This window comes from Epinephelus fuscoguttatus, linkage group LG18 (genome assembly GCF_011397635.1).
Source record: "Epinephelus fuscoguttatus linkage group LG18, E.fuscoguttatus.final_Chr_v1".
Classification (NCBI taxonomy): Eukaryota; Metazoa; Chordata; class Actinopteri; order Perciformes; family Serranidae; genus Epinephelus; species Epinephelus fuscoguttatus.
The window spans coordinates 21,832,592-21,853,960 of NC_064769.1; the positions used below are offsets into that span (position 1 = coordinate 21,832,592).

The 21,369-nt window shown below is 42.3% G+C and overlaps 1 protein-coding gene across 1 annotated transcript in view; it reads left to right on the forward strand.

The window, feature by feature from the left end:
- The first annotated feature begins 2,111 nt into the window (after positions 1–2,111).
- fam163ba (family with sequence similarity 163 member B, genome duplicate a) overlaps positions 2,112–21,369 on the forward strand; it is a 33,122-nt gene continuing 13,864 nt past the window's right edge. The window contains exon 1 of the mRNA XM_049604804.1: positions 2,112–3,164. The gene's annotated coding sequence lies outside the window, so the exon portion shown is untranslated. The remainder of the gene's footprint in view (positions 3,165–21,369) is intronic.

Consider the following 21,369-nt stretch of genomic DNA (forward strand, 5'->3'; position numbering starts at 1 on the left):
GATACAACTCATTGTATATGGAGTGCCGATTTGTTTTATGCAAGTCTGTATGGTTTAGAGCTCTTCCGAAATGAGTTTTTGAAGTAAAGCCATATCACACTGCTACAAATCCAGCACCCTTGCATGCCCTTCGAAGGAATTCTTCTCCCCACAAATAACCATTTGTGTATCTGTTACCCACACTTTGTTTTGTTAAATTTGTGAACATAACCTTGTTTTTCTTGCCTGCCTTTACTGTGAATGAAGAATCCAAAAACAGACAATTCTTAATGAGCTGAAATCATATGCGACCACGTTTAACAACAGCAAAACTATCTCAAAATATCAGTTTTGCAGTATAATTCAAGTCTCATTTACCTAGTCATATGCTCAGTACTTGCCAAACAGACAGCTCTTTCCAAAGCTTAACTAAAGTGAAAGTGAAAATAATTTATGGTCTGTTTAAGGCCAGTCTCCATTGACATTGCTGAACAAGGGGGCTACTGGTCTACCACTGCCTCAATCAGTTAGTTTATGTTATTGAGTGACTCTGGTGTCTTGAAGGGTTAGTTTGAATTCACCAAAGTCACACAATAACACAAAGAAAATACTGATTAAGGTGGTGGTAGAACAGAAGGTCTTGTGTTTAGCAAGGTAAAATTACTGTGTTAAAGCCATTTCTAGCCAGTCCTAGTTTCCTATCATTTTTGAGTCACTCTAAATGCACCACCTGACCTGGCATCTCAGGAACCTGTAATTAAAGGCAGCTGTGCTGAATTAAGTGTGGAGCATGGAAGACGCCATGGGGTTACAGTGTTTAACCGCTGTGTTTTTGGTTAATCTTTGTTTTTTATTGTTTGATGAAGTTGTTTAATACCCCATTGATTTGAACTTTGTTTTTGTAAATGTCTGTTTATTTGGGGAATGTTTGTTTGGGGATTTTTGTTTTCATTTATTGAATGTTACAGTCAAGACAATCAGTTCATAGCGCCATCAGATCAGTCAACTGTAAAACCAACAGAAGAACCCTGGATCATCGAAAAGTGAGTAAAACTAAACCAAAGACAGTGAGTTCATTATATCTCCCATTATGGCGTCTGTGGGTGGCTATTTCTGAACTCATTTGGAAGCTGCAATCAATACTGTTTCTGTCGATGAGGTCTGGTTCAAAAGAGAGCATGGATGAGCTACACTTTCTGTTCAGTGCAGTTCCCAAATGATCATTTGTCTATCAAACTTTGTTTTTCTTGCAGGCCTCCAGTGAACTAAGAATCCAAAAACTTGAGAAAGTTCTTGATTGTGGCTGCGTTTAACAACAGCAAAACAACAACAAAATATCAATTTACAAACTCTCACACAACTTGTGCGGAATAATCCAAGTCTCATTTCCAGTCATATGCCTAGCACTTCCCAAACGGACGGCCCTTTTAGACAAGAAACTGAAGTGCAAGTAAAATTTAATCAGTGCTCTCTTCAAAGCCAGACTCCATTGACAAAAACAGTAATTTTACCTGAACACAGGAGCTGCTGGTCTACCACTGCTTTTATCAGTTGTTCTTTTTTAATTATTATTTTATTATTATTGTGTCACTTTGGTGTTTTAAAGGGACAGTTCGGATTTACTGAAGTCAAAGGACAACACAAACAAACTACTGGTGGTAGACCAGCAGCACCAATGTCCAGTTGGGTAAAATTACTGATTTTGTCAATGGAGTCTGGGTTTGAAGACAGCATGGAGTTACAGTAGTTACACTGACACCACCAGCAGTTACACTCCTAGTTCGGCTCTCAATCAGAAACGGCTGTCTGTTTGGGAAGTACTGAGCATATGACTGGATAAATGAGACTTGGATTATACCGCAGGAGTTATGTGACATAGTTTTGCTGTTGTTAAAGGCGGACCCCAATGACTTTAATTCATAGAGGATTTTCTCAGTTTTTGGATTCTTCAAAAACAAAGTTTTCTTCATGAATCCATCATAACATTGGGTGAATATTTGATATAGGAATAGTCATTTGCGGAGGTGAAGTATTCCTTTAAGTCCCACCAACCGCACACAGCTGACAGACTTCTGCTTGGAACTCAAAAAGGGGTCCTCATCCCCCCCGCCTCTCTCTTGTCTCTTCTCTCTATAGCACCCACAGCCAATCTGAGCCTGTGACTAAAGCGCCATCTCTCAGGCTGCACACTCCAGGCTGCATTCACTCACTGGGTCTGCAGGCACCGAGAGCCACCTCTGAATTCAAAGCGCATTTGAGTCGTCTCCGCGCAGCGCCCGGACGTCGCTCTGCAGGAATCAGCAAAGATACGGAAATCCGGCAACCAACCGTGCATGTAAAAATAAACAGTAGCCTTTATTCTCTGAAACCAGCCAGCTGCAGACACTTTGTAGCCCTAGAGCGACTGGCCGGCTCGCTTTCCGCCAAACATGCGGCGCAAAGAGAGAAACACACAAGAGGGAGGGAGGAGATAAACAGATTGATAGAGAGAATAGAAAGGGAAGGAGAGAGGAGGCAAAAAAAGCCCCGCGGAACCCAGAGGAGCTGCACTCCAACAAATACCTGACCTCGACCTCCTCGGACGGTGGGAAACTGGTTGTTGAAATGGAGATGTCGAGATTTTCTATCATCCCGTCTCCTCCTCCAACACACATGCTGCTGAGGCTCATGATGATGTTTGCGTAGGAGTGTTTTATTTTGCGGGCAGCGTTGGTAAACGCACTGTTCAAACAACTCCAGACAAGCGGTGGATTGGAACTGTGAGTGTGGCTGGCACGTCTCTCCAGAGATTATAATAGTGTTGGAGCATTTTTTCTCTTCTTGTCTTTGGATTGTTTTTTCAGGTGTCTTTTTGCGAGTGTGGAACTGGACAGAAAGTGTTTTGCATGTGAATGACAAAAATGTGTGTGGAAAAGTAGTGTGGCAAAGGACGCATCTGTTATTTGATTTTTTTTTAAATCTACAACTACAAAGAGTCAGGCCCAGCGGGGGTTATTTGGACTCAAGTCGAGCTTGTTTTGCTGATTACTGCTGCCAACATTTGGGGCTTTTTTTCCTTTCCTGTTGGTCTTATTATTCAGTGACTGAGGTCGACACAAGCTACAACCAGCAGAGGTCGGGACCTGAGCTCCGAGGAGCCACCACTTCCCTAGATGTGACCCGGTGAATTCCTCTTATCTCTGAAGGTAAGAGCGCATCCTTTAGGAAATCAGGTTTTGTCTCCTGTTGGATTTGTGCATTGGTTTTACAGAAGAACTGACACATCTGCTTGCAGAGTCATGCATGCGACTGAGAAGTTCTGCTTGTTAAAAATATGCACGAGCGATTGCCGAGGCATAGAAGAGGATGTGCTTGGGCTGAGAAGCAGAGAGCAACATGAGTTTCTCATTTCAGCACCATGGACAGATCCACAATTGTCTTACAGCGGTATAGAAGTCGTATTTTTTACACCCCAGAACATTTATAATTCATTATACTCCATAAACCCAACATTCAATCCAGTCTACACATTGCAGAGTGTGTTTCCTAGAGGCTAAAATCAAACCGTGATACAGTAGAGGATAACAGAAATACAGGGCAAAAAGAAAGACGAGAAAGAGAAGCTGAAGGCGAGGGAGAGGTTCAGTGCTTTGTATGACAGACTCGCTGGCTGGCCCGGCTTGCCACATGCTGACAAAACAGCATGGCTCATGAGCCACATCTACTGTCACCAACTGTTAGCCATGGTCACATCCAAACTGTTTGCTCCAGATATTTTTAGGCAGGGTGGAAATGCATCTCAAACAGCATTAAGGCCATGCAAAGCACACACAAAAAACAACATTTCACTGAATGCGGTTGAAATGGCAAAAAATTTTCAGGCGAGGGAACACACAGTGTGCAGCCCACCACCTACTGGGTGTTTTGGAAACAGTGTGGTGGATGAAGTGATAAGTAACCAGCTAAAATGTCAACCCGGGAAGATTAAATTGCAGCTTCTACACTATTTAGGTTTGTTGACGGAAAATATTTGCTGTCTTTATAAGCAGCACGGGCAGGGGAGCAGGAAATTTGGCCTAAAAAAGAATTTGCACGACCCACGTGATGATAACTCCTGACTCTCTGTAGTTCATGAGTGATTGGGAATAGTTATGACGTGGTATTTTGTTGTTACAGTGCAAGGTTGGACCATAAGAGTGTTGGGGAAAATTTGCTGAGATGTCTTTTACTAATAATATTATTTCATGCTGCCCAGATTGGAAAATAACCTATTTGAAAATTGTAATACAACCTGTTAGAGTACTCCATTTTGCCGTTTCAATCCAAAGTTCAGCTCCAGTTCTATTTATCTGCAGAAACTACCAAAGGAGAATAATATTCAGTATTCTCTGATGTGCTTGTGTATCGGCAGACATCATTTGAAGTTATTACTTCTCACATTTCTTTCCATTTTTTGGGTCTACCCCCTGTGGCTCCCCCAGAAATATTTCATAGAGGTGGCCACTGGAGCCACTGAAAACCTTGGAGCGACACACCAAAGCCAAAATTCTTAACTGAATTTTAAGAATTTAATTATACTGTTGAAGTGCATAGGCTCGTTGATAACTATAGCCACTTTAATGACACTGCCTCTTCAAGGTGGGAACTTGCTGTTATTCTGCCATGCCACACTGTGTATAGGGTACATTTGTGGAATGGGGGGGGACAGAGTTGTCTCGCCTCCGAGCCAGGAACGGAGGTAATAACAGCGCCGAAATGACGTCTGTATAAACGAGACAGCCAGTAGGATGGGATCATAGGCAGCACAGATGTGATGTTTTGATTAAGTGTTATGCGTGCAACCCACCACAAGAGATCTAAAAAGTAGCTCTTAGCAGTTAGCAGCTAACTCAAAGAATGTCCGCAAATTAGAAAAACAGTGAGATCCAGGAGCTCCTTGTCCTCAGAGCAGTGGACAAGATCAGCCAACATATAACAGAGATAGTTAAATGATTGTTGTTGCCATGTTATGCCAGTTTTATTGTTTATAAAGCACTGCCGACACATATGTTATGTGTCACACTAGAGGCTGACACTGTTGTGTTACATGTCACGTTCTTCAAGCCATTATTGATTCTGCAATCCTGGTATGCTGTCCATGATCACACACTGGAGTGGCATGATGTCGCCGCTGTTTGGTTCTGTGCAAAAATACAAAGGAGGTATAACTAAGGGACTTCCTGGAAGCTCTATAGCACAGTCTCTGTGTATAAAGGGCTCATGTCAATACCGTTGCTGTCAACTTTTTGACTTCCACAATAATCCTATTTTAATGTGTTGTGTATCTGTACACGTTAGGTGATTCATTGTTCTTCAAAAAGGCTGATTGTCCTTTTCCTTAAAAAGACAAATATACAGCTTTATTTTGGCGGAGTAAATTGATTGTAGGGAACAAAATATTTATTGGAAACAAGCCCTCTGAAGTTTAGGAAAGACTCATGGGTATACAGATCATTTTCATTCAGATATCTTGAGGTGAGAGTTCAAGGGGCTCCTTTGAAATTGGCCTGCTTGTTGTTCTTTTGCCAAAATATATCCCCTTATGTTTCACAGGATGCCACCTTCATGCTAGCTTGAAAAACTGAGTGGTCCACTGCCTCTTTAAGACACTAACCTCGTCCTCTAATTATTTTGGGGGGCCTTGGTTTTTTGAAAACCATGGCCCACTCTCCCTTGGAGGTGTCACAATCTTTCTACCTTAGCTTATCTCTCTAAATGCCTTACCTTTTCCTCATTTGAAGAAACATTTGAAATCAAATCTTACCAAATCCCCGAATCATTACATACAGATGTGCAACAGATTAAAAAAGAAACCTAAATAAATGAATGTTAAAAAACAATGCAGATGCTTCCATAAAGGGCACAATGAGTCTCTGAGCACATAAAAGTGATGACCTTCGCAATCACCATATCTCAATGCTCTCTGCCACCATCATCAAAACAACAAATGGGGGAGTGTCATTTGGCAGAATGGTGTTCATCCCTCCAGTCCAGTTACAGAGAGGCTCTGGAGGCTTGTGGTGCTCCAACACCTCACCAAGATGCTTCATGTAGGTTTTTCCTTTAATTTCCCGGGGGCAAAGAGGGCTGAAGGTTGCACACTTACTCAGATTGATACCCAGGAGTCCGACAATGAATTATGTTGGTGTCAGTGCTGTTATTTTTCTAAGTCATGCCCATGCTGCTTCAGTTTTAGCATCACAGCGGCTGGTTTTAAACACTCCATATCATGTTATATTTCCCCAGTTTAAGACAGTGTGATTTAAAGCTAGTATCAGGAACGACAATTGGGACTAGATTCATGTTGTGGACTGCAAAGGAAATAATTTCACACACAAACACATACTGTGCTTTAAGAGGGCCTATAACAATGAAAGACAAGGCAGGGCTTCTGTTCCCATGGCGACTTCCTCAGTGACCCTCGGAACAACCTTGGCCCCCTGGGAGATCAGTCATAGTCCTGCACACACACACACACACACACACACACACACACACACACACACACACACTGAAGTCCCCCTGGAGCGTGACTACTATGAGTGACTGTGTGTTTCTTGTCTGCTTGCTTGCTGCTGCTGCTGCTGCTCTACCAGCCTCTCAGTCATTACAGCAGGAGGGAGACGAGGAGGAGGAAGAGGAGGATGAGGAGGAGAGAGAGAGAGGGAGTTGAAGGACAAGCAGATGAGTAGAATGGGAGAAGGCAAATTTCAAAGACAGATGGGTGATGAAAAAAATGAAGAAAGGTGTAGAGAGAACGCATGTGGAATAGGGAGAGGGAAGGAGAAGAGGAGGAGGAGGAGGAGGAGGAGGAGGGTAGGTTTAAACACTGGCAGACCAGTCAAGAGTGAATGCAATTATAGAGGGAGCATATCCACTTCTGTTTTTTTTTGCCGGGCATTTAAAGTGTACTCACATATCAGCTTAATTACCTTTAAAATGCACAGCTGGGAGGGGGAGTCATGATAGATCCGCTGTGGTGAGGATGAATTGAGACTGGGAGAAGGGAACATGGCTGCTCAATGATCATGTTAAGCAGTCACCACCCGTTCCTCCCTTCCTCCACCCATCTCTCTCCTCCCCTCCCCCTCGGCACCACGCTCTGCTCTCCCCCCTCGCAGCTACACCCCGACATGCTCACACATCACGCTTGCGCACAGATGGGTTCCCACGCAGACACCAACATAGCTAGAGCGTGCGATTCCAGGCACAAGCGCACGCGTGCACAAGCCGTTGGTTGGCTGTCCTCATCCCTGTGAGTGATTGAAAAAAAAAACCTGAAGCTCATTGCAAAGAGTAGACGGGAGGTGAGGAAGGCGGGGAAGGAGAACAGGAAGAGGTTGAGCCTTTTTGTGTTGTACCTCAGCCATGGCTGCTTGGTTATCGTGTGTGTTTGTGGATTTTCCTGCACATATCTGCTATAATTGCATTAGTCATTATGATAAAACAAGGTGGGCCTCATTACCATAGTCAGGGCCATCATTCCCTTACTGTTACATCTTACTCAGGAACTTTATTGTTATGATCTGGAGACAAGATGACACACTCACACCACACTTAGGCCAAGCAGCAGAATATCAGACAGGTAATAAACAAATCCCAGTTTATTAAAATGAACTGCTTTAAAGGGAAAGTGGAAATATCCATGACAGTCATTACTGAAAACTTACGCTCACAATCAGGGCGAGGGCAAAGTTGATCCTGGAGGTAGCTCTGCAAAGAGGAATGTGTTTACAACTGTCAGTTTGGGCAGTTTGGGCTCTGTTTGAACCTCTAAATATGTAAGAAACTGGGGATTTATGTTATCCAGCACTTGCCAGCTCTCCTTATTTCACTGGGAGACTCATATTTTTTATTGTCCTTTCCTGGTTTCCTCCCAGGGTCACAATTTTTCTGTATATCTCCCAATATATGACATATTTTCACAACTTTTTTTCCCCTTTTCATTATCACAACGACTACAAAAGTCTACTGTTTCCACCCGGACAACAATACGGCTACACCAAATTTCCTAGCATGTATGTGACCTGGAAGAGAGCTACTTGCGCCTTGTCCACCTTAGTTAGTGACAGACAAAGAGAGAAATTGAGGGTTCTAAGGGAAAGAAATACTCAAGCAAATTTCAGAATTCCTGTTTGTTACAAAAAGTTTTAAAGAAAAGGGGCAGGCGTTTTGTAAAATCTGCTGCTTTAATTAAAGTTCATGCCAGTGGGGCGATTTATTCTGTAGTTTTTCCTGAGAATTAAAAGTATGTAACATAAAAATGGCATTGCAGTTTACTTGTTATTTTTATTTTCATTCCCTAAGTCACCAGAATGTTGACAACAAAGTCTCTGAAACCCAGGTTTTTCCTGGGAGAAGACCCTCAAACCTCCTGCTTTGGTTTCCAAATCCTCCCTGTTTTTGTAGTCTCAAGGTTGGAAAGTATACTTGTTGTGTTCCCATATCTCAGTGTTTGGTGAAAAATAGTAAAATGTTAAAATAACTGGTAGGAACCATAGTTAAAGGGACAGAAAACTGGGACTTTCCTTTAAGCCTTGCACAACTGGTCTGTTTGTCTATGATATGTGCAACATGCTGCATATATTTCACACTGAGTATAAAGGCAGACGGCGCACTGCTCAGTTTACAATTTGCATTTTCTCTGTAAGTTTAACCTACAATATGCAGTGCATTTCAAAGAAGCCCAGGGGCCTTGTCATTACAAACTTTATGGTCCAAAGCCTACACGCTCATTATGGGGACAGCCAAGTTCAGCTTTATGATGCTAAAATCGGAGACTAAAAAGCTGCAAACGTCGACATGGTTCTTTTGGGAAGTGATGAAGCAAAAAGAATTTAAGAACAAGCAAGCTCAGCAAGGTCGTGTCTTACTCCGCCATAGGAGTGGATCACAACAGAAATGCACATGAGGGGAGAGATTCTCATTCACAAATTCCTCTCTTTCCGAAGTGTTGTATCCTATTATGCATCTCTGCAATTCTGCCTGACTGCACTGTGCTCCGTTTTTTTGTCAGCTTAGAGATTAGCATACAGCAAGGGAAAGTTGCTTCAAGTACAATATGGCTAAAACTTTTAAGCGTAAACCACCCACTCAAAGAGCAGAAAAGGCGATGGTAAAATGTCAGTCTGTAATAGCCCTGTCGCCATAGTAACTGAAGACCCGTTCATACTTTTACACACAGTGCCTCTTGAGCACTGACCATTAGTACTAAAATCCAAGCAGCTTTGAGCTTTCAAAATGTTTCCTTTACCCATCTATACATGTCATCGAGGACATCTCTCGTCTCACAAAGGTGCCTGTTCTTTTTCATTTGCTCTCCTCTTACTTCTGTATTTCATCTCATTTTCTTTTTCTCCGTGTTTACTCCCACTAATCACTCCCCCTCACGCTGTCTCTTTCCATCTTGGCCTTATCTACCATCCTCCCTACTTCTTCCATGTTTAAATGTATGTCCACTGTTGCTCCTGCACGGACCTTTAGATCTTTAAAGGCACACACATATGCAGTGGACGCATGCAAAGCAAACCGGCAGAGTGCTGCAGACCAGTGGTCCTCAGCTTGGTAGTAATCTTGCCTAGGTGTCACGCCATCCGCCATTTCTCCCACCTCCCAATCGCCAGAAAAATAGGTTGGCATTCTAAGTTTCTGCAAACCACAATGCTGACATTTTCTTCTGGTGACTGGACTGTGCAAATGGTCTCATTTATCTATCAAGTTCAGTACTGGAAATATCATGCATTTGATGCTTCAGTGTGCCTTTTTTTTTCAACTTTCTCTTTATGTCACTCACACACACACACGTAAGTAACACTAAGGCTCCACATAGCTCGAAAAATCCGTCTCAGCATGATGTTGATTTTTATCTAAATTGCCTGCGTACAATCAGATAAAAACATCAAGATAAAAGTAGGAGAGGACACGATGGTGACTGCGCAGAATTTCATGTGACGCAAGTTTCTGTAGACTGATTTAACCAGTCACTGGCCTTGCACAACAGCGATATCACGAGATCACATGAAAATCCATCCTGTCAGCCTTTATGTGCTGCGCGGACCAATCAGAGAGGCGTGGTTTAGGTGTGTGTGTGACAACGCAGAGAGACGACTGTTCGTTTCAAACAAAAATGGTAGCATCTAAAGCATTTATGCTGCAGTAACACCACTTACTGTATATTGGCACTGGCCAGTATGTCTCCATTGAAAGAAGAGCAAAAAGGCACTGAAGGCCTCTCCTGACTGACCTGTGATAGAAAGTGATAGATAAATGGTGCATCCAGTCACCTCCCAGGCATTTCTTGAAAGTGCCTGCCCTTTTCCAAACAATTTCCAATGACGACTTCTCAGGTGGCTCTTTGTGTAACAAACCATCTGGCCACCATGTCAGGTTGCTGCATGGAAAGTGGAAAAGATCATTTATGATAATTTAAAAGAGCCCAACACTGACTTCTGGGAAGAAACTGTATGCAAACAGTGGTCTGCTTTCATACTATCTTTGTTCCTAAAACATAGGAGTTGTAATTTGCACGGACGTTAGTCAGTGAAGGACAGTCTTTCTACTAAGTCATGTAACTGATTATATTTTGTGTGTGTAACTGCGGGTTTTTGTGTGTAATCTGTGGGTATGATTTCCCACTGTGCCTTTTGCCGTATGGCATGATTTCCTCAGCACATCAGATACATAGTCTAGCAAGACTCTCCTTAGAGTCCTCTGAATTCTTGTTAATACCATGTTTTCTTGACAGACGTCACTTTGAATATGCAAAGTGAAGCGCAGCAGGATCTATCAGTCTTCGAGTCAGAGCCGCTATCTTGGCTTGTGAGTGGCACATGCTGTTCAAAGTGATGTTTAGTACAGAGGACCGCCCGTGCTCCCGGAGGCAGTGTACATCAGCTGGACGATCAGAGAGTACAAGTGGTGGAGAACAGTGACAGAGACAAAGACAGCAAACGAAATGGGAGGAGAGGCTAAACAGACAGAGAAAGAGACAGTGAGAGAGCGAGCGAGGCAGTGGAGAGCAAAAAGCAAGGGGAAAGATGACAAAATTCAATGAAGTGACTGGCAGGGTGCCAGAAATGTTGTCTTGTCTGAGTTGACTGGCTCCAAACTTGGAAAAACCAAGGAGTTTGGCTCTGGGTTTGAATATGAACTACTGCATAAGAAGAAAAACAGATATGCCTTTGTACATGCTGACACTGGAGGTGAGACAACCACTGTATATTCAAATCACGACCTGCAGCAACAACAGCCCTGTCACATTCATAGAGTGGGTTTGTCTCCTGGAATATGGACAGGTACAAAATCATGCAGCCAATGACATCTAGTGCAATTCTTTATGTAAATACAACATGTGTCCAGATGTCATCACACTGTGTTATTCTGAGAAACGTTATATTCGCTTACTCACCGGGTGTAATCATTTATTTATTTATGTAACTTCCTACTGATTTTAAAGGTCCAGGGTATAGGATCTTTGTGGATATATTTGGCAGAGTAGTATAAGTATTAGTACATTTTCTTTAGTGTAAAATCATCTGAAAATAAGAATTGTTGTGTTCTCATTACGTCAGAATGAGCTGTTTATATCTACAAAGGGAGCAGGACCTTGTCCATAGAGTCCACCTTGTTGCACTGCCTTGTTTCATAAGCTCAAAACAGACCAAACACTGGTTCTAGATAGGACCATGTCTGCTTTCACATAGGCCCTTTGTACTTAGCAGCCGATCATGATGAGCTGTGTTGGTAAAACACTGATTTTCCAATCTAAAACTGCTTTATTCTGTATTTTTACCGGTTTAAATCAACAGGTTTGTTTGCTTTGAAGAAGCAAAGACCTGTGCCAATAATTCAGCCCCGGTAAAAACCACCTGAATGTCTCGATCTTAAGTCATCAGAAAAAAAGATGAGCACCCCTAAGCAGCCCCTCCGCAATGAGCCAAGCACCATTGGAGAACCATTTATTTGTATTGTGAAACTGCTTTATTGCATATTTTTACCAGTCTAAATTACTTTCTTTAATTTATTTGTTTGTTTTGGAGCAAAAGAGACCTCTGCGAATAATTCGACTGCAGGTAAAAACCTGACCATGAACACTGAAGGAATCCTAAACCGGGAGTTCGAGCTTGTTTCAGCTGGTTGCAATCTGCACTTCTCACCACTAGATGCCACTAAATCCCACACACAACTTTAATTCAGAGCTACGTTTAACAGCCTACTGTGCCGTGTGTACAGATTAATGAGAGTGATATATCTCCAAATGACTTGTACTTGTTAACATGGCTTTACGCCTTGCATCCTACCGTCACAGGTCAACTGTCAGCTTATCTGAGACATGTGTTTCAAGACACCAGCCAAACCAAACTACTGTAACCAAGTTTACCTGTCCCCAGCCCAGGGCTAGAATGATATGCACCATAGTGCTGCTCAGGGAGAAAAAGCAAAATGAGAAAAAAAAAGTCTAAAATTGGAAAGATCTCATTGTCAAGTGTCAAGGAGCAAGTGTAATTTAATGGTGTCTTATCTAATTCAGGAAGAGGAAAAGGAATTAAATTTATTTGAAGACAGTGTATTACCCTGACTAGAGCATGTAGCCAGAGGGAAGGCTTCTGTGTGTGTGTGTGTGTGTGTGTGTGTGTGTGTGTGTGTGTGTGCGCGCAGTGTATGTTCCAACATATGATAACACTTTTGAGTGTTTTGCAATAACATATTATCCTGTCTGGGGCAGATTGAGTGCAGTATTGTCTGCTCGGTGTTCACATGGTGAATGTTTTTCACACCGGGAGGTCCTGACGGAGCTCCGAGTGTCACAACAGACCATCTCCTCTGTCACTACGATTTTTCAGGAGCAGACTTGAGTGACACTGAGCTCACAAACACGGAGTGAAGCAGCGGCAGGCAGCAGCGACTGTTACGATCCTGCTCAGAGTTAGACTGCAATAGACACACCTACATGGACACGACACACACACAAACTCGGAGAGATTATGCATTGCCAAGGGTGAACGATACGTGCTGACAGTTTGGTTTTCATTATTGTTATTGTTATTGTTTAATATGAAAGAACAAAGAGTGTAGAGAGTTTGCATAAATATCTCTCGACAGACTGATATTCTGTTGTAAACAGCAGTTTATTTCTGTGGGGCCCTGAGAGTGGAGACGCTGTCGAGATGTAGCTCTGCTCTTGTCCATTATATTTATGCAGCTCTAAGCAGAAACAGTCACTAATCCTGTTATTAGAGTGAAGTTGCTCAGGGTGTGTGAATCTGAGTGAATGCAGAGTTTGCTCGAAAAAGCATCAAATATTGCCCTTTCTGTTTACCTAAAAATGACAATGATGTACTCACACACAGACACAGACAAACAGGTATGTGCCCTTGCCTCAACTATGTCTTGTAGGCTATATTAAATGTTAGTGTATCAGAAGTGTTATTAAAAGTAAGCCTGTTTTTATTCAGTGTGTTGGTTGTAATTGTCGCTTGATTACCATGTGTATCTAATGGCCTTGATGCACCGAGCTGACATTCATCCATCCTGTGGCGCCGGGCCATCGCTGAGCCTCTGTAGCAGACCACTGGCTGTAGTTTTTGTGGTGTGTCCAACACTGCTGGCACTCGTTATCAGTGGCTGATTGAGCATGTTGAATCGGCAGCAGAGGCAGTCAGTAAGACTGTATACATTAGACAGACCGAAAATACCTCTGATTCCAACACCTGTTGCTGCCTTTTTTCAAGGGTTACTTTTTCTCTTCATTAGCGGTGGGAGTTAATGTATCCAGATGCTTATTTGGCTCCTTTAAAGTGGACCTGTTATGTTCATTTTCAGGCTATTTTGGGTTTCTGTTAGAACAGTGGCTCCCAACTGGTGGGTCACGGTCCAAAAGTGGGCCCTAGGTGCCTTTATTTTGAAGTGCTGTTTCCTGCTGTGAGTGAGTAACAGACAGCTACTTTACAGAGACAACAACAAGCTTGGGCAGTGACTTCTGGCGTCAGACTCAGACGAAAAAATATGTCCTCTGAAGTCGGCATGATGGCATAATGGCACCCAACAGCGTCAGGGGGAAACGTGACCAGACAACAACCTAAGTTAAGGGGCCGAAAAGTCTGAATAGGGTGGGTGGAAGGGTCGGTGAATAGGTTCAGCAATCACTGACTTTAACCTGGGAGATCGTTGTTTGCTTCTTGTACGAATGTAAAGCCAAAACCTGTTCTTTTTTTTCTCAACCTAACCACGTACTTTTGTTGCCTTAACCTAACCATGAGCATTTGTTGTTGAAGGAAAAAAAACATCAATCCGTGGCATATTACCAACCTAGTATGTTTATTTTGAAAGACACTATATGCAAACTGTGCATTTCCTGTGAAAATGGAAGTGTATTTTGAAAACACACAATGCATGTAACAGGCATAAGTTGACATAGTGTCCCAGAACATCAACAACCAACGCACCCAGGGTACCTTTCACTCCATACGTCAAGGTGGAAGATCCATGACCGAGCGTTGACGATATGTGACGAGGTCGGAGTGAGAATGTGTTGGAAACATCACAAATAAAAGTTACGTAACTGAATCCTCACAACCAGGCATGTTCTAGCAGGAAATCTTGACTTGACGTTAGCATGTAGCTTCATGTAGCAGTGAAGGCCAGGGTTAGTAGGTTAGTAGCATGCTTGGAGTAGGGTTGGTATCCAAACTTTCTATACGAGTCAACCAGACTGAATCATTATACAGGTTTTGGTGCCGTGTTTTGGTGCCAGATATGTGCGTATGTAATGTTAGCCACTGTGTGGTCAATACACTTAGGCTATTAGTAAGTGAAAACATGCTTCAGCTCCTCAAGATCCAAGCCATGTTCCCATGTGTGGTTGCCACCTGCTGATTAAAGTGAAGGGGGTCAGCCCTGAAATTAGCAAGCAAAGTTAGCCTCGCACTGGACTCTGACCAGGCTCATTTAAGGTGGACTGTTGAGGTGGACTAGCTATTTTCATTATAGTGACAATTTTAACTGCTAATATATTGTTCAATTTCAAGTTCAAATCTGCCCTTTTCAACTAAAAAAAAAAATCCATTTAGTATGTCGTTGACCATCATTTTAGGTTTATTTTCCTATAAAGTAAAACTTCAGCTCTCATTTAGGCACCAGTGCCTTTTTAAAAGTATTGTTTTAGCACTGGTATCTTAAAGCTTGTCAGCTTATCTTGAAAGTAGGAAAAGCTGTTGGAAACTGAGTGTTCGAGCGGTCTGAAGCCTGAGGTTTTTGCTCCCAGGGATTACTTTTAATACCTCATGATCTGAAACTTTGATTCCGTTTAAGGTGAACATCCAACACTACAACATTATATATATGACAGAAAATAAGGAAAAGCCTAACAAGTCCTTTTAAAGTGTCTAGAAATAATCTGCGTGCTCTGTAAAATGGGATTATTGTTTAAAGTGATGACATTTTCTTATTATGTCAGGCCAGGAGTAAAGATTAAGGTTGATGCAGTAACTGTTACAACCTTCTTACAGCCCTAAACTTGCCCCTTAAGTCCACATATTTCCATGACAAGAGCCGAAGCGCGCCAAGGACACCTTTTTACGGCTTGCATCACTCAGTTTCAGGGCTAAGAACTGCTCTTCAATCCATCAAGTGTGAAGTTCAAAGAAACTGTAATATCTCTGAGCCAACTTCAGCTCCTGCTGGTGCCAAGATTATAGCCTGTCACACACTGACTGGTGGTATTATTTGCACAGCAGAGGGTAGAGCATGGCATGGCAGAGGGGAGGAGCAGGAAGTGCAGTGGCAGACGGACAGAATGTGATTATATGCAATTATTTTGAGATGATTTGAAAGTGAAAGTTCATTTTTTTTAACCATTCCGGGGGGGAAAAGATAATTTTGGAAAAACAAAATGTTCCCCCAGACTGACAGATAGAGAGAAGACATCCTTTTAAAAGATTTCTTTGTTAGATTTGTACAGTTCAAAATGAGACATGTCAAAGTGAATGAGGCTTTGTTTGCATTGTGCACCACAAGGACAGTGAAATAAATGGTTTATCTGCAGCTATAATACAGGTCGTACATGTGTTCGTATCGCCTCCCTCACACTGACATGATGACAGCCTTTATCTGAGCACGGATGTGACTTGAAAAAGCATCCTGATGTTCTCTATGCTTTATTACATTTCTGTACAAAATGTTAGAGCTGACTGCTCCCGCCAGACTCGGGTAAATACAGGTGACAGTTATAGCGGATCCTATATCGACTATGCATACTAAAGTGCATTAGTCAAAAGGGATTTATAGCTAATGGAGACGAGACAGATTAAAGGAGTCTGTGGCTTTGAGAGAACTGACTTTCAGGGATCGTCCTCATTGGAACAAAGAATATTTATTTTGCTTACATTATTATTTCTGAGACAAAACCTATGGGGGAATTATTGAGAAATACTGCAGGTGATGATACTCCATTGAAAAGGCTTCACTTTCTACAATTCTACAACATCTTTGTGCCACAACGTTCTCGAATACTCCTAAAAATGGATTGGGACTCCAGAGGAAAAGCTTAAAACAAAAGTACACTGTCTAAAAATACAGCATGTCGTGGACAAGGAAGGGCATGCTCTGTTTCCAGTGCATGCACAGCACGTTTAAAGTTACATTACATCAGCATGCAATTTGAACTGGAAGAGCAACTAAGCAAGGTCACTCAGATGGATGAGAGACATTTAGCGAGCTGTGTAATTAAATGAAGAGACCCCCAGGTCACTGTTAAGTTTTTTTCAAACGTCCTCATGGTGCTATATTCATACTAGCCGGGAGCCATTTTTATGATATATCATCCACAGAGGGGCACTAATTACAGAAACGTTTGCCCGGCAATACTAGGGCGCATGAGAGAGATAAAAACTATTCCTGGTTTCCAATTATCACTTTATGAGAGAACCAGTTGCTCTGTTTTCTCCATCCACAGCGGCAAACTCTCCCCCTATCTCTGCCAGCCTTTATTATTTCCCAGGTAGCTGACTCAAGGTCAGAGTTGGGGTTGAGCTACGCTTGTCAGTGCCTTTCAGTAGAGGGATGAGGTAGGAGTCGAGTGCAGGGACACAAAGAAACGGTGGCAAAAGAAATTTTTGTACGCCTGGTGAAATTTTATGCTGGAACAGGGTGAGCCAGGAGCAGGAGAGGGAGAATCGAGTGATGCTGCAGTCAGGGTCAGTGCAGCCAGACAGGATAATATTATGACAAGGCTTAAGGGGGAATTTGTAAGCGTATTAAGAAATGTGTACGTCAATCTATTTGTGTGGATGAAGTGGGTTTGTGAAGAGTTTTTTGGGGTCTATATTACTGCTTGCATTGAGGCTTATTGGAAAAAGAAATAAATAAACAGCCAGTCAAATCAATGTTGCACCAGTACATCACAGCTAAAGCTCATTTTCATTTATTTAACTTCTTCATGCAAATGTTTGGTGAGCTAATATTCTTCCTCCTGGGGAACATTTGCTCGTGTACATGGCTTCAGTATCATTTATATTCTAAATTGAAACATTGACATTTCATGCGTGTTCCAGCCTCAAAATTACTTTTTGAGTGAATAAACTGAAATAGAATTCTTCTTCATCAGTTGCAATAAAGATTTACTTTTGCAGATTTAAGTGTTTGCCAGTGAAAACCCTCTGATCATCTGTACTGTGCAGGAGTGTTGAACATGTATTTATACGCTTATTAGCTTTCTTTCAAGGAGATACATAAGAAGATTGATAGCAGTCTCATGTCTGTGCAGCAAGTATAGGGCTTGGGTCAGGAGGCTATTTGCTTAGCTTAGCATAAAACTGATGCTAGTCAAGTGGCAACATCCGGAGCTGAAAAATGATGCTAAGTGCCAAAAATTGCAGTTCCTAAAATGGCCACTTGAAGCTGGCTACAGAGGCAAGTCAATCCCGAAAGGCTCCCATTTTAAAATGTCGAATTTCACAGCAGAAATACACGTTTACAGCCTGGTACAAAAAACAGATTTGATTTCTTTAGCTAATTTCACTGCTCAAAATAATGTGCGAGAGGTGATTTTAAAATGGAACTTGCTCATTTGAATTTTATTAAGGTTTAAAGTTATGCATAATTAAGGCCTTGGCTGCTCTGAGTGACTGGCTGTTTGTAAGGCATCACCACAGTCTATACCTCACTTTTACACAAAGATTGTGCGATAGTGCCGCAACAAAGACCCTTCATTATGCCAGCTTTGCTTTCTTACAAAGAACCAAACAACACAGGCATAATGCTGCCCCAGTGTGGGATTCATTCTAGACAGCATGCTGGGATCTTTAATGCAAAAGAGGCGTGACAGGCATGACATGTAACACAGCAGCATTAGCGTCTTGTATGACATATAACGTACGCATTGGGCAAGGCTTTCTAAATCATAATAATGGCATATCATGGCAATAACAGTCATCTACCATCCCTGTCTAATGCCCTCTGCTTGGAGGGTAAGAAACTCTCAGACCTCATTGTCCCTCCAATTTGCAGACTTTCGGTTGCTGTTCTTCTACGAGTTAGCTGCTAACTGCTTCTAGGTGCTTTTTAAATCTTCCAGTCGTGGGTTGCACACACAGCACATCTCAGAATGGCCTTTCCCATCCTGTCCTGCTGGGTCACACTTTTCACACAGATGTTGATTCGACTCTGTTACTACCTCTGCCACAGATTTAAAGGCGCAACAGCTCTGCCCCCTCATTCCATGATCATACTTTTTACGGCAAGGTGCATAATGGCGTGGTGTTCCTGCCTTGAACAGGCAGGGTAAAAAGGCCATATGTGTTAGATCCAACCCTCACTCCTACCCAGCTCCACCCAGTCATCCAAATGGTCACCTTGGATCACTTCTGGCTCCAATAATCCAAGGTGGAGACGGCCAAATTGCCAAACTTTAGGCTACTAATGGGGAGTCCACAAACCAATCATGACATTACGGTGGCTACGTCTGTTACTTTTATACAGCCCATGGTCCTAGTAAGTGTATTTGTGAACATAGAGAGCCGGGCTAGCTGTTTCCCTCTGCTTCCAGTCATTATGCTAAGCTAAACTAAGATAAGCTTACTACCCCCCTCGCTGTAGATCCACACAAAACTCATAAACACCAAAGTGGTATTGATAATCTCATCTAACTCACAGTAAGGAGGTAAAAAAGACCAAAATATTGGACCTACTCCTTTTAAACAGTACAGCTGTCTCACCAGCACATCACAGCGGGACAGGTTGTGCTCCAAAGGAGCAGTAATGAAGTGTACAAAGTGGATCACAGTGGCGCTTCATTATCTTCATGATGGTGTATTACACATCAATATGTAAGTGGTGGTAGCTGTGATGAACGTTGCATAATGGAAATCCGAATTCATTTGAATTTCCTCTGCGAAGATGATACACACTGTAGGTGGAAGTTGTGCAAGTTTGCAATTATTTTGGCAAATACTAATTGAACAGTCTTTAATTGCACTGTCATTAGAGGGCAGACAGAGACTAATCGAGGACAAAAGGCTCTAATGAAACCTAGTTTGTCACGAAGAAGGGTTCATTGTCTCTTTATATTGAGTGTTATCAAACACTGTCTGTGAGCTTGAAAACCGACACCTGGCAGAGAAACTTGAGCACACCGAAGGACGTCAGACACTAAAGTTTTAAACATACTTACATTTTTTAAGACTCGTGTCTTGTCCTTGGAGAAATGTGCATGTGTGTATGTGTATGTGTCTTCGGATATGGCTGCAAATATACGTGTAAAATCACTCTTTGACAGCTACAGCTGTAATACGGCTCATCCCATTGTTCTCAGGGCATGTTATTGTCTCTTGTGTATGACTCGAATCCACCACCTACTGTGTACTTCTCCCCCATTCAACTGAAAGCCTGTCAACAGCCATTATTCCTAGCAAGACCTCTGCTGTGATCCCTGCCATGTTTCATCAAAGCGTGGCAATTTATTCCAAAGCCCACTGTCTGAGCATGTTAGCTAGTACTAAAATTATTGCATGTGAGTGTTCGTGTGTGTTCGTGTGTGTGTGTGTGTGTGTGTCCGCTGCTGTTCTTCTCCGCGCCCCTAACCCCTTGTCATTCCTGTGGACGAATACCAGCAAAAGAAGCTGAGCTGACAAGTTTGCCTTTCTCCAGTACTATTTCACAATGAAGCCTGAGTTGCGTGCTTGCAGTGTGTGTGTGTGTGTCTGTGTGTTTGTGTGTGTCTGTGTGTGTGTGTCTGTGGTTAAATAATTAACACTGTTCGCTGCCTCACTGCAACACATCCCTCACACACTGTTCTGATTAAGGGAGCCCCTGGAGATACACACTGCCTGCCTTCCCTGCACAATAACTAATGCTGCATGTTCGTGTGTGTGTGTGTTAGAAGATGGTTAAGACAGTCTGTGTGTGTGTGTGTTAACATGAGTAAGGACTTTTCCTCTGTCGGTGGTTGTGTGCATTCATGTCTGTAAGCTTGTCAAGATTATGAGTAGTTTTTTTTTTTGGTTTTTTTTTGCAATAAGTATACAGAAACATCCTCCACACGCTTCATATTTTTTTGCCATGTGGCCATTTGTGTGTTGTAGTCCTGCTTAAGTATTTATATGTGTGTGTTTTGTGCACGCTATCACTGTCTGTGCACTTATTAGAGAGGGGTCAGAGGTTAAGGAGTAGGACCAGTTTTCTAGAGAAACAAATCAATACCACTACAGGAAACACTGCTCATACCATGGACAATGTGACCATGTGTGCTGCGTAGCAATCTAAGTATACTTTGAGTCATACGCATAGATTTTGGGGATGCAAGGGACAAATCCCCCTCAATTTTTAGTGCATTTGTACCCCTGCTAAAAACATGAAAACAGCTGAAGACTTTTATCTAAAGGGACTGCTAGAACGCGACATACAGATGCAACACCACCTCAAGTAAAATCGTGATATGCAACCTCAAAGGCAATGGTTGCACTCTGCCATAAAACGGAGGCAACTATGCACAGTTGAAGCAGAAAGGACCATCATAATTTCTACCATAAATTGATGCAGAAAAGGCACAAATTGGTGCATAAAAAATTACGAAAATGCAGGAATTTTCTTGAGGAGGAGGATACCCCAGACCCCCTGCTGAATCCATGCACTTGTTTTTTGCATTTTTCATCGAAAATGGTAATATTTTGTTGTGTTTGAAAAATAGAAATAAGCCTCTTGGAGACAGTAGAATAAGCTGTGAACATAACATTGACATAGTATCACCTTATATATATCCAGTAGACACACAGCAACAATAGCGGAGTCATGTGGAGTCATGTGTTTGGCCACCTGATGAATGCAAGTCCAACATTCCCTCTCCTTTTATCTCTTGTTTTGCTCTCCACGAACTCCTGA